Source organism: Salvelinus fontinalis, chromosome 16 (genome assembly GCF_029448725.1).
Source record: "Salvelinus fontinalis isolate EN_2023a chromosome 16, ASM2944872v1, whole genome shotgun sequence".
Classification (NCBI taxonomy): domain Eukaryota; kingdom Metazoa; phylum Chordata; class Actinopteri; order Salmoniformes; family Salmonidae; genus Salvelinus; species Salvelinus fontinalis.
The window spans coordinates 6,021,987-6,038,740 of record NC_074680.1 but is presented as its reverse complement, the minus strand read 5'-3'; the positions used below and the strand labels follow the sequence as shown (position 1 = coordinate 6,038,740).

At 41.0% G+C, this 16,754-nt stretch overlaps 1 protein-coding gene and 1 pseudogene across 5 annotated transcripts in view; both read right to left on the bottom strand.

The window, feature by feature from the left end:
* Positions 1-14,837, bottom strand: part of LOC129812561 (4-galactosyl-N-acetylglucosaminide 3-alpha-L-fucosyltransferase 9-like) — a 43,197-nt gene extending 28,360 nt beyond the window's left edge. For 2 of the 5 annotated variants that reach the window (XM_055864215.1, XM_055864219.1), the window contains exon 1: positions 14,389-14,833. The gene's annotated coding sequence lies outside the window, so the exon portion shown is untranslated. The other 3 variants (XM_055864218.1, XM_055864220.1, XM_055864216.1) reach the window with 3 other exon arrangements.
* On the bottom strand, positions 2,655-10,256 carry LOC129813455 (glycoprotein endo-alpha-1,2-mannosidase-like; annotated as a pseudogene).
* Positions 14,838-16,754: the final 1,917 nt, after the last annotated feature.

Genomic DNA, 16,754 nt, shown 5'->3' with positions numbered 1-16,754 from the left:
TCGTACAATTAGCATATTTGCTCGCAGGTGATGTGGTTTTCCAAGTAAATGTTTAAAATTACAAATACAACATAGGCATTGCCTATATCCAAACCCACATTCACATATTTGACAAGATTCGTGCTTTATTTGGTAGATCATTTTGAATAGTCTAATCCTCCATCTAAATTGTCTTGGAGATACATTAGTCTACAGTTCACATCACCAGAGATTATGTTGATGTCTCCAGGTGGATATGACAATGTTTTCCCCTTTTTTTGCATTTCCTATATTTAAAGAAAGCTTATAGAGGAGAAGGATAACCCTGAAATGAAACACATCACATAAGAGTAGCCTAGATGTTCTCAATGTTGATTTAATGGTATGTTCAAGCTAGAATCTTTAGTTGATACATACATTTTTGGACATACATTAATGATATATATATACCCATTGATTCTTAAACGTATAACTTGCCTCATTAACTTAGTTCAACTGTTGTACCCCATCAGAACCCAAAATATGAGCTTGTTTTACTCTAATGTTTGTAAACAATGTAAATGTAAAAAAAAAAAAAAGTATAATTTTGGCATCATGGATGATAGCTCTGTCTATGAATTTGAGAGTGGTTACATTACTCCAGGCCTATCCCTCAGCTTTTCACCAAAACAGAGGAGGGTAGACTACTTTGTTATTGTTTCAATAAAGGACTCAAGCTTTAAACTGCTTAGTCATTGGTATGTATATGACAATTTGATTTATGGGGTACATTCTCAGTGTCCTGTTAAATAGTGACTGAGATCGAAAAGTAAGTATATAATGCTCTGACGTAAGAACTGTCACATCGTGGTGGGTTACACAGAACCAGGTTAAAGCATTCCCTGGACTACGAAGCATATTCAATTCAGACCCTCCATTAAAAGTACGTTTTAGTCAGGAAGGGGTTTATTCGGGGTAGGCAACTGCCCAAATATAATTTAAGTAAAGAGTTATACATTAAAGTGCAAATCATCATAATCCTATGAAGCAGGAGAAAGATCACATAATTCTATACTTCCGTACATAAGGCTGCCTTTTTATTTGTTAGCATGTTAATGTTACCACACAGGATAAAAAGTGAACATAGGATTCTGTCACACTATTGTGTCTACTGTGTATACCTGGCTGATTAATATGGCTGCAGGGGGCGTATTGAAAAACTGGAAAATATGTGCACATTTTCAAACGGCCTCTTAATCAATTTTTGCTCTTACAATATGCATATATTTACTATTATTGGATAGAAAACAGTCTCTAGTTTCTAAAAACGTTTGAATTATTTCTCTAAGTGGAACAGAACTATTTTTACAGCCCATTTCCTATCCGGAATTGAGATTTCCAAATGCGAGGTCTCTCTTCAAGACCTTGTCTATAAAAGGGCATGTCACTTAGGACTGTAGAAACACGTCATACGCCTTCCTCTGGGTGTCATGCGGAAGTGAGAGCAGAAAGGACTTGAATATCTCGTCCAGGGACTGAACACAACCTCTTGGAGTGAGACCTGCGCACTTTATTTTTTTTTCTGGGCACGAAGTAGAACCTGGACTCGGCTCCTGGAATGCGCTCGTTAAAGGTGAATATGATCTCTGGCTTCGATATTATTTGATACATGTCACAATATCATCCTAAAGTATGTTTTTTCAATATAGTTTAATTATATTATTGAAATTTATTCTGGACTTTAGACGTGATGCGACGCAAGAATTTTGTCAAGATGGAGAGGTTAGCGTCGCACGGCCAGTGTGCTTGCTAATTCAAGAGGGAAATAGTTCGTTCTGGATCCCAAACAAAGACTGTACTGGACAATGGACCCCTTTACAACATTCTGATGGAAGATCAACAAAGATAAGGACCCAATTTGGGATGCTTTTTCATATATCTGTCGAACTGTGCTATGCTACCGTTTGACTAGAATCAATGCTGCCGTGTGCTAGCTAATGTAGTAAGCTAATATAACGATATATTGTGTTTTCGCTGTAAAACACTTAAAAAATCGGAAATATTGGCTCTATTCACACAATCTTTGTCTTTCATTAGCTATCCACCATATATTTTTCTGAAATGTTTTATGATGTGTAATTAGTAGTTGACGTTGGTGTCTGTATTTTCTCTGGCTACTCCCGTGCGATTTCAGACTGTAGCTATGATGGGAGCAGTAATGTAAAACTGATTTATAGCTAAAATATGCACATTTTTTGAACAAAACATAGATTTATTGTGTAACATGTTATAGGACTGTCATCTGAGGTAGTTTTTTCTAGGTTATTTAGGTTGGTTCTAGCTTAGTTAGGTTGGCTTGTGCATGCTACTTGTATCCTACTTGTGCTGTGAAAAATGTCTGTCCTCTTTTTTATTTGGTGGTGAGCTAACATAAATATATGTGGTGTTTTCTCTGTAAAACATTAAAAAAATCGGACATGTTGGCTGGATTGACAAGATGTTTATCTTTCAATTGCTGTATTGGACTTGTTAATGTGTGAAAGTTAAATATTTAAAAAAAAATAGATTTTGAATTTCGCGCCCTGCACTTGAAGTGGCTGTTGTCATATTGATCCCGACTGGGGGCTTGCAGCCCAAACAGGTTAATGCAATATGTGTGAAGTACATTTCTGGTCAGATTAAACAATGTTAGATACTCATTCTGGCCATCTCTTCCTCTCACTGCTAAATATTGCTGCTTATTTCCGAGTTATCTCAAAATAGACAACAGGCTTGTTGAGGAAGCAATCTGTGTACACAGTCTAGCTTGTTTTTGTAATTGCCATCTCAATCTGGGTTCCCTCATGCCATTCATTAAATGACGTTATAGAGATAATATCAGCCCCTGCATCTAAGACTGCACGTGATGCCTTTTCAGAGTACTTCCCGTTAATGCGGTTGCATGTATTCTGGAAATTCCAAGGCCTAATACTGGTGTCAATATAACCTGGCCCCACACTCGGAATGAACAACAGGTTGTTGTCTTCACAGAAAGTTTTAATGGACTCCCAATTGCGCTGAGTGGAGCCATAGGAAAACCCATTAGTGGCAAAGTGTAAACTCCATCGCAACCTGAGGTGACTATATCGCTCTTGTTTCTCTTCTACGAGGAGTCCTATGAAGATGCCCTCCTAGGGAGTATCTCTAATGCTACTGCTTTCAGGTGTTTCCAGATGTTTTTTCCCCACTCTTCTGAGTTGAGTAGATATGAATCGTACATGTAGAATAGTGGAAGAAACTTTCCAGTGTTTGTCTATGCCTGTAGAATGCAGAGTGCTCACCATCTCTTAAGATAGAATGACACAATTACAAATTATGAAGAATTTTACAAATGGGATCTACTTAAAAGGTGAAGAAATAGACATAATCTGCTTGAGTTAGGCATTGGACTTCAATCATCGACAAATCCATGAAGCTGAGGTAATATTTTAAACATCACCAATATAAGGTATTACTGAACAAATACATGAATTAAACTGGGGTAAAACCTATGTTGAATGGTAATAGAAGTGGAACTCCATTGATAGTGACGAGATTAAAGGCCAAATTAAACATGTATAATGTATAAACATGTATAAAACATGTATGATGTACAACTGAAGTCGAAGGTTTACATACACCTTAGCCAAATACATTTAAACTCAGTTTTTCACAATTCCTGACATTTAATCCTAGTAGAAATTCCCTGTCTAAGGTCAGTTAGGATCACCACTATATTTTAAGAATGTGAAATGTCAGAATAATAGTAGAGAGAATTATTTATTTCAGCTTTTATTTCTTTCATCACATTCCCAGTGGGTCAGAAGTTTACATACACTCAATTAGTTTTTGGTAGCATTGCCTTTAAATTGTTTAACTTGGGTCAAACGTTTTGGGTAGCCTTCCACAAGCTTCCCATAATAAGTTGGGTGAATTTTGACCCATTCCTTCTGACAGTGCTGGTGTAACTGAGTCAGGATTGTAGGCCTCCTTGCTCGCACACGCTTTTTCAGTTTTGCCAACAAATTGTCTATAGGATTGAAGTCTTTGTGATGGCTTTGTGATGGCCACTCCAATACCTTGACTTTGTTGTCCAGGTTGCCACAACTTTGGAAGTATGCTTGGGGTCATTGTTCATTTGGAAGACCCATTTGCGACCAAGCTTTAACTTCCTGACTGATGTCTTGAGATGTTGCTTCAATATATCCACAGAATTTTCCTGCCTCATGAAGCCATCTATTTTGTTTCATCAGACCAGAGGACATTTCTCCAAGAAGTATGATCTTTGTCCCAATGTGCAGTTGCAAACCGTAGTCTGGCTTTTTCATGGTGGTTTTGGAGCAGTGGCTTCTTCCTTGCTGAGTGACCTCTCAGGTTATGTCGCTATAGGACTCATTTTACTGTGGATATAGATACCTGTGTACCTATTTCCTCCAGCATCTTCACTGGGTCCTTTGCTGTTGTTCTGGGGTTGATTTTCACTTTTCGCACCAAAGTACGTTCATCTCCAGGAGACAGAACGCTTCTCCTTCCTGAGCGGTATGACGAATGAACCCGATTTGTGGAGGTCTTGGCTGATTTCTTTTGATTTTCCCATGATGTCACGCAAAGAGGCACTGAGTTTGAAGGTAGGTCTTGAAATACATCCACAGGTACACCTCCGATTGACTCAAATTATGTCAATTAGCCTATCAGAAACTTTTAAAGCCATGACATAATTTTCTGGAATTTTCCAAGCTGTTTAAAGGCACAGTCTAGTGTATGTGTCACGATCGTCAACGGGACTGAGAGAGGACCAAGGCGCAGCGCGTGGAAAGTACATCTTCTTTATTAAAGAAAGAAGACGAAAAAAGACACGAACACTATACAACAAAACAGACGACCGTGAAGCTATACAAACATAAGTGCTGACACTAAACACTCTGACATAGACAATTCCCCACAAACAGCTAAAGCCTATGGTTGCCTTAAATATGGCTCCCAATCAGAGACAACAATAACCAGCTGTCTCTAATTGAGACCCAATTCAGGCAACCATAGACTTTCCTAGAACCTACACTCAACCATAGACACAGCTAGACACATTCACTCAACACAAACCCATACACACACCCAACACCCCCTTTTCCATATAACCACCCTAGACACTACAAAAACACATACATTCCCCATGTCACACCCTGACCTAACTAAAATAATTAAGAAAACAAAAAATACTAAGGCCAGGGCGTGACATAACCCCACCCTTAAGGTGCGAACTCCGGGCGCACCAGCACATAGTCTAGGGGAGGGTCTGGGTGGGCGTCCATCCACGGCGGTTTTGTCTGTCATAGTTGAAGTGTGCCTATGATGAATTACAGGCCTCTCTCATTTTTTTATGTGGGAGAACTTGCACAATTGGTGGCTGACTAAATACACTGCTCAAAAAAATAAAGGGAACACTAAAATAACACATCCTAGATCTGAATGAATGAAATATTCTTATTAAATACTTTTTTCTTTACATAGTTGAATGTGCTGACAACAAAATCACACAAAAATGATAAATGGAAATCAAATTTATCAACCCATGGAGGTCTGGATTTAAAGTCACACTCAAAATTAAAGTGGAAAACCACACTACAGGCTGATCCAACTTTGATGTAATGTCCTTAAAACAAGTCAAAATGAGGCTCAGTAGTGTGTGTGGCCTCCACGTGCCTGTATGACCTCCCTACAACGCCTGGGCATGCTCCTGATGAGATGACGGATGGTCTCCTGAGGGATCTCCTCCCAGACCTGGACTAAAGCATCCGCCAACTCCTGGACAGTCTGTGGTGCAACGTGGCGTTGGTGAATGGAGCGAGACATGATGTCCCAGATGTGCTCAATTGGATTCAGGTCTGGGGAACGGGCGGGCCAGTCCATAGCATCAATGCCTTCCTCTTGCAGGAACTGCTGACACACTCCAGCCACATGAGGTCTAGCATTGTCTTGCATTATGAGGAACCCAGGGCCAACCGCACCAGCATATGGTCTCACAAGGGGTCTGAGGATCTCATCTCGGTACCTAATGGCAGTCAGGCTACCTCTGGCGAGCACATGGAGGGCTGTGCGGCCCCCAAAGAAATGCCACCCCACACCATGACTGACCCACCGCCAAACCGGTCATGCTGGAGGATGTTGCAGGCAGCAGAACGTTCTCCACGGCGTCTCCAGACTCTGTCACGTCTGTCACATGTGCTCAGTGTGAACCTGCTTTCATCTGTGAAGAGCACAGGGCGCCAGTGGCGAATTTGCCAATCTTGGTGTTCTCTGGCAAATGCCAAACGTCCTGCACGGTGTTGGGTTGTAAGCACAACCCCCACCTGTGGACGTTGGGCCCTCATACCACCCTCATGGAGTCTGTTTCTGACCGTTTGAGCAGACACATGCACATTTGTAGGGCTCTGGCAGTGGTCCTGCTGCTGGGTTGTTGCCCTCCTACGGCCTCCTCCACGTCTCCTGATGTACTGGCCTGTCTCCTGGTAGCGCCTCCATGCTCTGGACACTACGCTGACAGACACAACAAACCTTCTTGCCACAGCTCGCATTGATGTGCCATCCTGGATGAGCTGCACTACCTGAGCCACTTGTGTGGGTTGTAGACTCCGTCTCATGCTACCACTAGAGTGAAAGCACCGCCAGCATTCAAAAGTGACCAAAACATCAGCCAGGAAGCATAGGAACTGAGAAGTGGTCTGTGGTCACCACCTGCAGAACCACTCCTTTATTGGGGGTGTCTTGCTAATTGCCTATAATTTCCACCTGTTGTCTATTCCATTTGCACAACAGCATGTGAAATGTATTGTCAATCAGTGTTGCTTCCTAAGTGGACAGTTTGATTTCACAGAAGTGTGATTGACTTGGAGTTACATTGTGTTGTTTAAGTGTTCCCTTTATTTTTTTGAGCAGTGTACTTTTTTGCCCCACTGTACGTAAATGCCAACAAAATAACTTCTTGGTCAGTGATGTGTGTTTGTAACCTTTATCTAACTAGTCAAGTCAGTTAAGAATCCATTTTTATTTACAATGATAGCCTACCCCGGCCAAACCTGGACAATGCTGGGCCAATTGTGTGCCGCCCTATGGGACTCCCAATCACGGCCGGATGTGATACAGCCTGGAATCGAACCAGGAACTGTAGTGACGCCTCTTCCACTGATATGCAGTGCCTTAGACCGCTGCGTCCGTGTGTGTGTTTTTATTTTTGGCAAGGAAAATATTGGATATCGGTATCAGCCAAAAATGTCATATCGGTGTATCACTAATCTAAAATATTGAAAGGAAAAATGTGTGAAGTGTTGGCAAGGCCTGCTACATTATTAGTGAATGTGCATTATGCATGGTTCTGGTTCAATTTGTTACGAAAAGGTCATTTTTATAGACAGAACTGAAAGCCAGATCAGTGATTCATGTGCTTGAAAGCAGAATCCAGATGCATCGGATGTGGTGATCACAATATAGTAGCCATATCTAAGAAAACCAAAGTTCCAAAGGCCGGGCCTAATATAGTGTATACGTTTTGTAGTGATTCGAATGTTATTGATGTAAAGAATATTTGTGACCGAACGGGTCAAATCGGTCCAATGTAGCAAATTATTATTATTATTATTTTTTTTACATTGGATAGAAGTAGAGAGTCAGAGCTAGAAAATGGTATATCATACACTTCAGTTGAGGAACAATGGGAAAGTAATTCTGCTTTGAAAGTTGATAAACTTGTAACCTCACTTGAGAAAATGTCCCTTGTATATTTGTGGTACCTACTGGAGAGCGCTTCTTTGTCTACACCCATTCAGCATCGTTCACACCCTCTTAAGCTTTATCCCCACCCGTCTCTTTAAGGATTCACATGTGAGGCTATGTACTACACAACCAAAGATTTAAAGACTAAAGGCTGGCTTATCCTACGGGTGTCTTCGTAAATTTAATCTGGAGTGCCAGAGTGTGCTCTGGGCATTCATAAACTCAGAGTGTTGACAGATTGTCCGTTCGTAAATTCAGAGCGTTTCTCTCTCCAAGAGGGTGCAAAGATGTCATCAAGGCAAAGGGTGGCTACTTTGAAGAATCTCAAATATAAAATATATTTTGATTTGTTTAACACTTGTTTTGGTTACTACACGATTCCATTTGTGTTATTTCATAGTTTGTCTTCACTACTATTCTGCAATGTAGAAAATAGTAAAAATAAAGAAAAACACTGGAATGAGTAGGTGTCCAAACTTTTGACTGGTACTGTAACGGTGGGAAGCATTGGAGTCAAGATGGACCAGCATCCCTGTGGAATGCTTTCGACACCTTGCAGAGTCCATGCCCTGACAAATTGAGGCTGCTCTGAGGGCAAAAGGTGCAACTCAATATAAGGAAGGTGTTCCTAATGTTTGGTATACTCAGTGTAGTTTAATGTAAACTTCAACTAGTATACCATTTTAAATGATTTATGGACAAACTACAGCAACACTTTGTTTTAATAGAAAGAAATGTCCCGAGAATTTAATCCGGATGCATTTCGGTAATGAGAATTTTGTGTTTAAAAAAAATATTCAGGCGAAATTGTAAAATGTACTTGAAAAAGACACTTTCCTCAGAATCATAGTTGATTTTTGTAGATCATGGTTTTTGGAACTCAATTTGCTACATGTATTTTAAAACTGGTTTCATGAGAATCATACACTTGCGTAGAAGCATCACTCCAGCATATCACGCCTGTAAGGAAAGATATCACAGACACAGCTGTTATTTTGAGAATATACAAGAACTCAATGCAAATGGGTCTAACGTAATATCATGGTTTGTGATCACGGATGCTTTATGAAACAAGTATTTTTTGATAGGGCGAAATAATTTCTCAGCTGTCAGGATGCAATCTTCCTGCATGTTTATGGCCCAAGTAGACTGTAGATCAGCACACGTCTGTCTGTGTGCGCATTCTTACTTCTCAAACTAAGGGCAGATTTGAGTCATTCACAAGGAACGCATCACGTTTTAGGAAAGACCCAGATGCAGACAGTGTCGAAGTAATAAATGACTAGGACAGGGGGCAGGCAAAACGACAGGTCAAGGGCAGGCAGAGGTCAGTAATCCAGTGTGGTGGGACAAGGTACAGGACGGCAGGCAGGGGTCAGGGCAGGCAGAATGTTCAAAACCGGGAAAACTATAAAAAACAGAACATTAGAAAAGACAGGAGCAAGGGGAAAAACGCTGGTAGGCTTGACGAACAAAACAAACTGGTAATAGACGAACACAGGTATACATACACAGGGGATAATGAGGGGAGATGGGCGACACCTGGTGGGGGAGTGGAGACCAGCACAAAGACAGGAGAAACAGATCAGGGTGTGACAGTACCCCCTCTAGGGGCGCCACCTGGGCGCATACCTGGTTGACCGGGGTGTCGGCATTGGAAATCCGCGATGAGGCCTGGGTCCAGGATGTCCCTAGCGGGGACCCAGCACCTCTCCTCCTGGCCATAACCCTCCCAGTCAACCAGGTACTGGAATCCCCTGCCTCGAGGTATAATCTTCAGGAAACACCTCACCGTGTATGCCGGTTGGCCGTCGATGAGACAGAGGAGAGGGGTGGGCCTGGAAACAGGAGACAAAGAGCTGTGAGACATGGGTTTGATTTTAGAAACATGGAAAGTGGGATGTATACGGAGGGTATAGGGCAACAGAAGATGAACAGCAGAGAGGCTAATGACCACCTCCGATAATCCGTGAAGGAACATCTCGAACAAAGCTTCCGGGTTACAGGCACTCTCAGCCGCCAACATGTGAAAATCCACCACACTATGGGAGTCTTGACGCAGCCTGTCTCCCGGGCAACAGAGAACAAAACATCTTCCGCCATGAACTCCTCTAGACTGAGGCGGACGGCGGACTGTTGCTCCTAGAGCACCATAGTCCAGGCGAGTGCCCTCCCGGACATTAGAGTTATGATGTACGCTATCCTCGAGCGGTTTGATGGGAACGAAAAACACTGCAGCTCGAAAATGAGGGAGCACTAGGAGAAAAAAACTCAGGCAGGTTCCAGAATCTCCAGCATAGCGCTCCAGAGGTGGTAAGCGGGGTTCTCGGGACACTGGGGTATGCTGGGAGATTACGGGTGTGACCCGCTGCCCAGTGGGGAATCCGCGGAATTGCTCCCGCAAAGTCTCGAATTCTGGTCATGGCGTTCTGCCAGGGTAAGGAGTCCCTCCATAAGACATTGCAGTAACTCCTCGTGTCGTCCAATGGTGGCTCCTTGCAGGGAGACAGCATTGTGGAGCTAATCTGAGTCTGCTGGGTCGGTCATGGCCAGTTCGTACTATCACATTTTAGGAAAGACCCAGATGCAGACAGTGTCAAAGGAATAAAAGTTAATAACTAGAACAGGGGGCAGGCAAAACGACGGGACAAGGGCAGGCAGAGGTAAGGAAGGTACAGAATGGCAAGCAGTCTCCGGGTCAGGAAAGGCAGAGGTCAATAATCCAGTGTGGTGGGACAAGGTACAGGATGGCAGGCAGGCTCAGGGCAGGCAGAATGGTCAAAACTAGAAAACAGGAACTTTGGCAAAGACAGGGGCAAGGGCAATAACGCTGGTACGCTTGACAAACAAAACGAACTGGCAACAGAGAACACAGGTATAAATACGAAGGGATAATGAGGGGAGATGGGATACACCTGGTGGGGGGTGGAAACAAGCACAAAGACGGGTGAAACAGATCAGGGTGTGACAGAACGTACATCGTCGTTTCATCTTTTTTTTCTACCCTCGCTCTCCTTGTTAGATTTTATGCCAAATTATAAACAACTCAATTGGCTATTTCAGCTATCTGTCAAGCAATGGGCAGGTTGTAACTTGATCCCACTGCTATCATTGGATAGAGCGAGGCTAACTCCGCTCCCCTTTCACATCTCCTCATATAACTTGCTACTGTTTACTGCCACTATGAGAAATAGCTCAATGGCGATGACATTTTCTACCCAGCCATAAATGTGCATAATATCTAACAAAGAGTGCTAGGGTTGTAAAAAAGCTGAAATTGACGATGCACGTTCTGTCTGAATGACTCAAATCTGCCCATAGTTTGAGAAGTGAGAACGCATACACGTGCTCTGATTTACAGCTTTCTTGGTCCATAAACATAATAGGTTTAGCTACCTACAAATGTTCTTTTATCAACTTTTTATTTAGGAATTTACAACGCTTCCTACTTTCCCTATAACGACAATCTATTCTGACTGCTTCTGGTCAGATCAGCACACCAGTAAAGAGCTAACGTTACACTGAAAGTCAGATGACACGTTGCCGAAAATGGTGCATGTTCAAAATGATAACCAGCTAACGTTAACTAGCTACGTTGGCTATTAGCTCATACCTGATATCTTAGCACCATATTTATCTAGCCAGCTAGCTAGCATAGAAACGAATATACAGTTGAAGTCGAAAGTTTACATACACTTATGTTGGTGTCATTAAAACTCATTTTTCAATCACTCCACAAATGTCTTATTAGCAAACTATAGTTTTGGCAAGTCAGTTAGGACATCTACTTTGTGATTGACAAGTAATTTTTCCAACAATTGTTTACAGGCAGATTATTTCACTGTATCACAATTCCAGTGGGTCAGAAGTTTACATACACTAAGTTGACTGTTCCTTTAGACAGCTTGGAAAATTCCAGAAAATGATGTCATGGCTTTAGAAGCTTCTGATAGGCTAATTGACATCATTTGAGCCAATTGGAGGTGTATCTGTGGATGTATTTCAAGGCCTACCTTCAAACCCAGTGCCTCTTTGCATGACATAATGAGAAAATCAAAAGAAATCAGCCAAGACCTCAGAAGAAAAATTATAGACCGAAGAAGAACACCAACACCATCCCAACCGTGAAGCACGGGGGTGGCGGCATCATGTTGTGAGGGTGTTTTGCTGCAGGAGGGACTGGTGCACTTCACAAAATAGATGGCATCATGAGGAAAGGAAAATTATGTGGATATATTGAACAACATCTCAAGACATCATTCAGGAAGTTAAGGCTTGGTCGCAAATGGGTCTTCCAAATGGACAATGACCCCAAGCATACTTCCAAAGTTGTGGCAAACTGGCTTAAGGACAACAAGTCAAGGTATTGGAGTGACCATCACAAAGCCCTGACCTCAATCCTATAGCAAATTTGTGGGCAGAACTGAAAAAGCGTGTGCGAGCAAGGAGGCCTACAAACCTGACTCAGTTACACCAGCTCTGTCAGGAGGAATGGGCCAAAATTCCCCCAACTTATTGTGGGAAGCTTGTGGAAAGCTACCCGAAACGTTTGACCAAAGTTAAACAATTTATAGGCAAATGCTACCAAATACTAACTAAATGCGTTTGAGCCAAGCAGTTGTGTTGTGACAAGGTAGGGGTGGTATAAAGAAGATTGCCCTATTTGATAAAAGACTATGTCCATATTATGGCAAGAACAGCTCAAATAATCAAAGAGAAACGACAGTCCATCATTACTTTAAGACGTGAAGGCCAGTCAATACGGAAAATTTCAAGAACTTGGAAAGTTTCTTCAAGTGCAGTCGCAAAAACCATCAAATGCTACGATGAAACTGGCTTTCATGAGGAAAGGTAGACCCAGAGTTACTGTACCTCTGCTGCAGAGGATAAGTGCATTAGTGTTAACTGCACCTCAGATTGCAGGCCAAATAAATAATTCATAGACTGTTGCCAATTTAATTAATTTTAGAATAAGGCTGTAACACAAGAAAATGGTGAAAAAGTGAAGGGGTCTGAATACATTCCAAAGGCGCTGTATGCAGTTTAAGGTGTGAGTGTAATCATGTTGGCCATATTGGATTCAGAATCAAATTGATTCACACCAGCAGGCTTTATAGGCGTGAGTGTTGCAAATCTCTGAACAAATGCCTCATTTACAGGTGATTTATCCTGCATCAAATGTTATTATGGCAGCCATATTTAATTTGAGTTTGGAAGCCATATTGGATTTGAGGCAAAATATAAAGATAATCTGTGATTGCCCCTTTGATTTAATTGCAAGACTATGGGCTAAAGATCCAAAAAACCTTTTCTGGAACCTTGCACTCACAAAATGTTAATGTTGATGTCTGTGCCCACTTTTTTTTCATTGGCGCCACAACATCAAAAAACGTGTAACTATATGCCTTTCTTTCAGGCACGGCCATACAGCACTGAATGAGAGCAAAGTTGTCTATTGAACAGCTATGAACTATTGCGTCTGTGTTTACAGGTCTATAGTTCCAAGATTCATTTAGATTTCCTAATGCTGTTTGTGTGTGTACGTAGACAGCTGACTACTTGTAATCCACATTTGAGCAATATCAGAGCTTGCAATATTGGGTTACATGAGCTTGTGGCCCAACCCCCTCCAGACAGTTTAGGGATGTTTTCAGTAGAGCAGATTACAATGGCCACAACATCAAAAACATGTGTTACTGTATGTCTTTTTGTCAGGCAGGACCATACAGCACTGATTGAGAGCAAATTTGTCTATTGAACAGCTACCAAAAAGTGAAGTCATCATAAATATTAATAGTTGATATTTCTCCCTATTGTATCTGTGCGTTAACTGGTCTATATTACCAACTTGCTTTAAGATATCCCAATGTTGTTTGTTTCTGTATGTAGGGCAGACTATTGACTATTTGTACTCTACATTTTAGCAATATCAGAGCTTGCGATATTAGGTTACGTGAGCTTATTCTGCACTGTTTGAGTTAAAACAGTGCAGAATAAAATCATAGGTAGGCAAATGCTTTAGTGGGGTGCATGCAATGTGCAGGCTATTGAATTTATCCGAGGGCGGAATAAAACAGGTCCATTTGCAGGCTAGCTATTAGAATAATTTCCTAAACCATTTCTCCTTTGGTTTATATGCTACACTAGCCGAAGCTGGTATAAGAGCAGTATCCAAAGTGAGAATGGATTTTTAGCCAGTGCAACTGAAGGTCATTTAAAAACCTGATGTAGCCTACACACACTTGCAATGAGTGTCATTCATCATGATGCAGCATTGTGTTTAATTGTTTAAAATAAAAGCAATTGTTAAAATGTACCTATTCTCTCGGGTTAACAAACGCCCTTTTACGCACCAACACTGGTTCATATCACTGTTGGCCGTAAGCATATTTGAGAACACTACTCATTATCCTCATGCATCAAGAGGGCACATTGAAGGATAACGTCAATGACCTTAATACAAATGTGTACTTTTCGCAATGCATCATTTTAATCCAAAATTGTGACTTGAACGATGACGAGATATACGCATTTCGTAGATTTTTTTTATTGAGGTTTTATTTTTAATTAGCTAGCACAGTTTGTCTTGCGAAACCAGGTACCACTGTTCTGACATGGAGCTGAGGAAAATGACATTTTACTCACCATCTCGACAAGCGTGTTAAAATATGCATATCTTCCCATTGGCTTGCCAAGTCGTTCCCTCATACCATCCTACATGCCGAAAACGTTTTAAGGATGTAAATACACTGCGCCGGTGGCAATATTTGCAGGAATTAGCCATGATTCATGGGTGCCGAAACCCATATCGTTTCCACGATCTTGCAACAGAGGACTATATGAATACCCATCTAATGCGACCTGATTGCCAAGGTTACCAGAATTCGAAAATGACTGTTAGGCTATTGTTAATTCACAAAATATTATCAAATGCAAGGTTTCGTTCATATAAGGACGCAATGTAAGACATGTGATGCGATGTGGAATTATTCCCCACTGGCTGCCCATGCGCTACCTTGCCCCTATTTACCAATAATGCAGCTATACGCTGAAAGCGTTTTCGCAAAACCGAATGTAGGTAGACGAGCAGAGATTCTAGTCGGGCGTGCATGCTAAAAATGCATTAGGCTATTGATTAAATTGAATGTTATTCATGCGTTCCCAATCTGAATTAGGAATGATTATGCAATATTGCCGCTGCTCGTACAATTAGCATATTTGCTCGCAGGTGATGTGGTTTTCCAAGTAAATGTTTAAAATTACAAATACAACATAGGCATTGCCTATATCCAAACCCACATTCACATATTTGACAAGATTCGTGCTTTATTTGGTAGATCATTTTGAATAGTCTAATCCTCCATCTAAATTGTCTTGGAGATACATTAGTCTACAGTTCACATCACCAGAGATTATGTTGATGTCTCCAGGTGGATATGACAATGTTTTCCCCTTTTTTTGCATTTCCTATATTTAAAGAAAGCTTATAGAGGAGAAGGATAACCCTGAAATGAAACACATCACATAAGAGTAGCCTAGATGTTCTCAATGTTGATTTAATGGTATGTTCAAGCTAGAATCTTTAGTTGATACATACATTTTTGGACATACATTAATGATATATATATACCCATTGATTCTTAAACGTATAACTTGCCTCATTAACTTAGTTCAACTGTTGTACCCCATCAGAACCCAAAATATGAGCTTGTTTTACTCTAATGTTTGTAAACAATGTAAATGTAAAAAAAAAAAAAAGTATAATTTTGGCATCATGGATGATAGCTCTGTCTATGAATTTGAGAGTGGTTACATTACTCCAGGCCTATCCCTCAGCTTTTCACCAAAACAGAGGAGGGTAGACTACTTTGTTATTGTTTCAATAAAGGACTCAAGCTTTAATGTATATGACAATTTGATTTATGGGGTACATTCTCAGTGTCCTGTTAAATAGTGACTGAGATCGAAAAGTAAGTATATAATGCTCTGACGTAAGAACTGTCACATCGTGGTGGGTTACACAGAACCAGGTTAAAGCATTCCCTGGACTACGAAGCATATTCAATTCAGACCCTCCATTAAAAGTACGTTTTAGTCAGGAAGGGGTTTATTCGGGGTAGGCAACTGCCCAAATATAATTTAAGTAAAGAGTTATACATTAAAGTGCAAATCATCATAATCCTATGAAGCAGGAGAAAGATCACATAATTCTATACTTCCGTACATAAGGCTGCCTTTTTATTTGTTAGCATGTTAATGTTACCACACAGGATAAAAAGTGAACATAGGATTCTGTCACACTATTGTGTCTACTGTGTATACCTGGCTGATTAATATGGCTGCAGGGGGCGTATTGAAAAACTGGAAAATATGTGCACATTTTCAAACGGCCTCTTAATCAATTTTTGCTCTTACAATATGCATATATTTACTATTATTGGATAGAAAACAGTCTCTAGTTTCTAAAAACGTTTGAATTATTTCTCTAAGTGGAACAGAACTATTTTTACAGCCCATTTCCTATCCGGAATTGAGATTTCCAAATGCGAGGTCTCTCTTCAAGACCTTGTCTATAAAAGGGCATGTCACTTAGGACTGTAGAAACACGTCATACGCCTTCCTCTGGGTGTCATGCGGAAGTGAGAGCAGAAAGGACTTGAATATCTCGTCCAGGGACTGAACACAACCTCTTGGAGTGAGACCTGCGCACTTTATTTTTTTTTCTGGGCACGAAGTAGAACCTGGACTCGGCTCCTGGAATGCGCTCGTTAAAGGTGAATATGATCTCTGGCTTCGATATTATTTGATACATGTCACAATATCATCCTAAAGTATGTTTTTTCAATATAGTTTAATTATATTATTGAAATTTATTCTGGACTTTAGACGTGATGCGACGCAAGAATTTTGTCAAGATGGAGAGGTTAGCGTCGCACGGCCAGTGTGCTTGCTAATTCAAGAGGGAAATAGTTCGTTCTGGATCCCAAACAAAGACTGTACTGGACAATGGA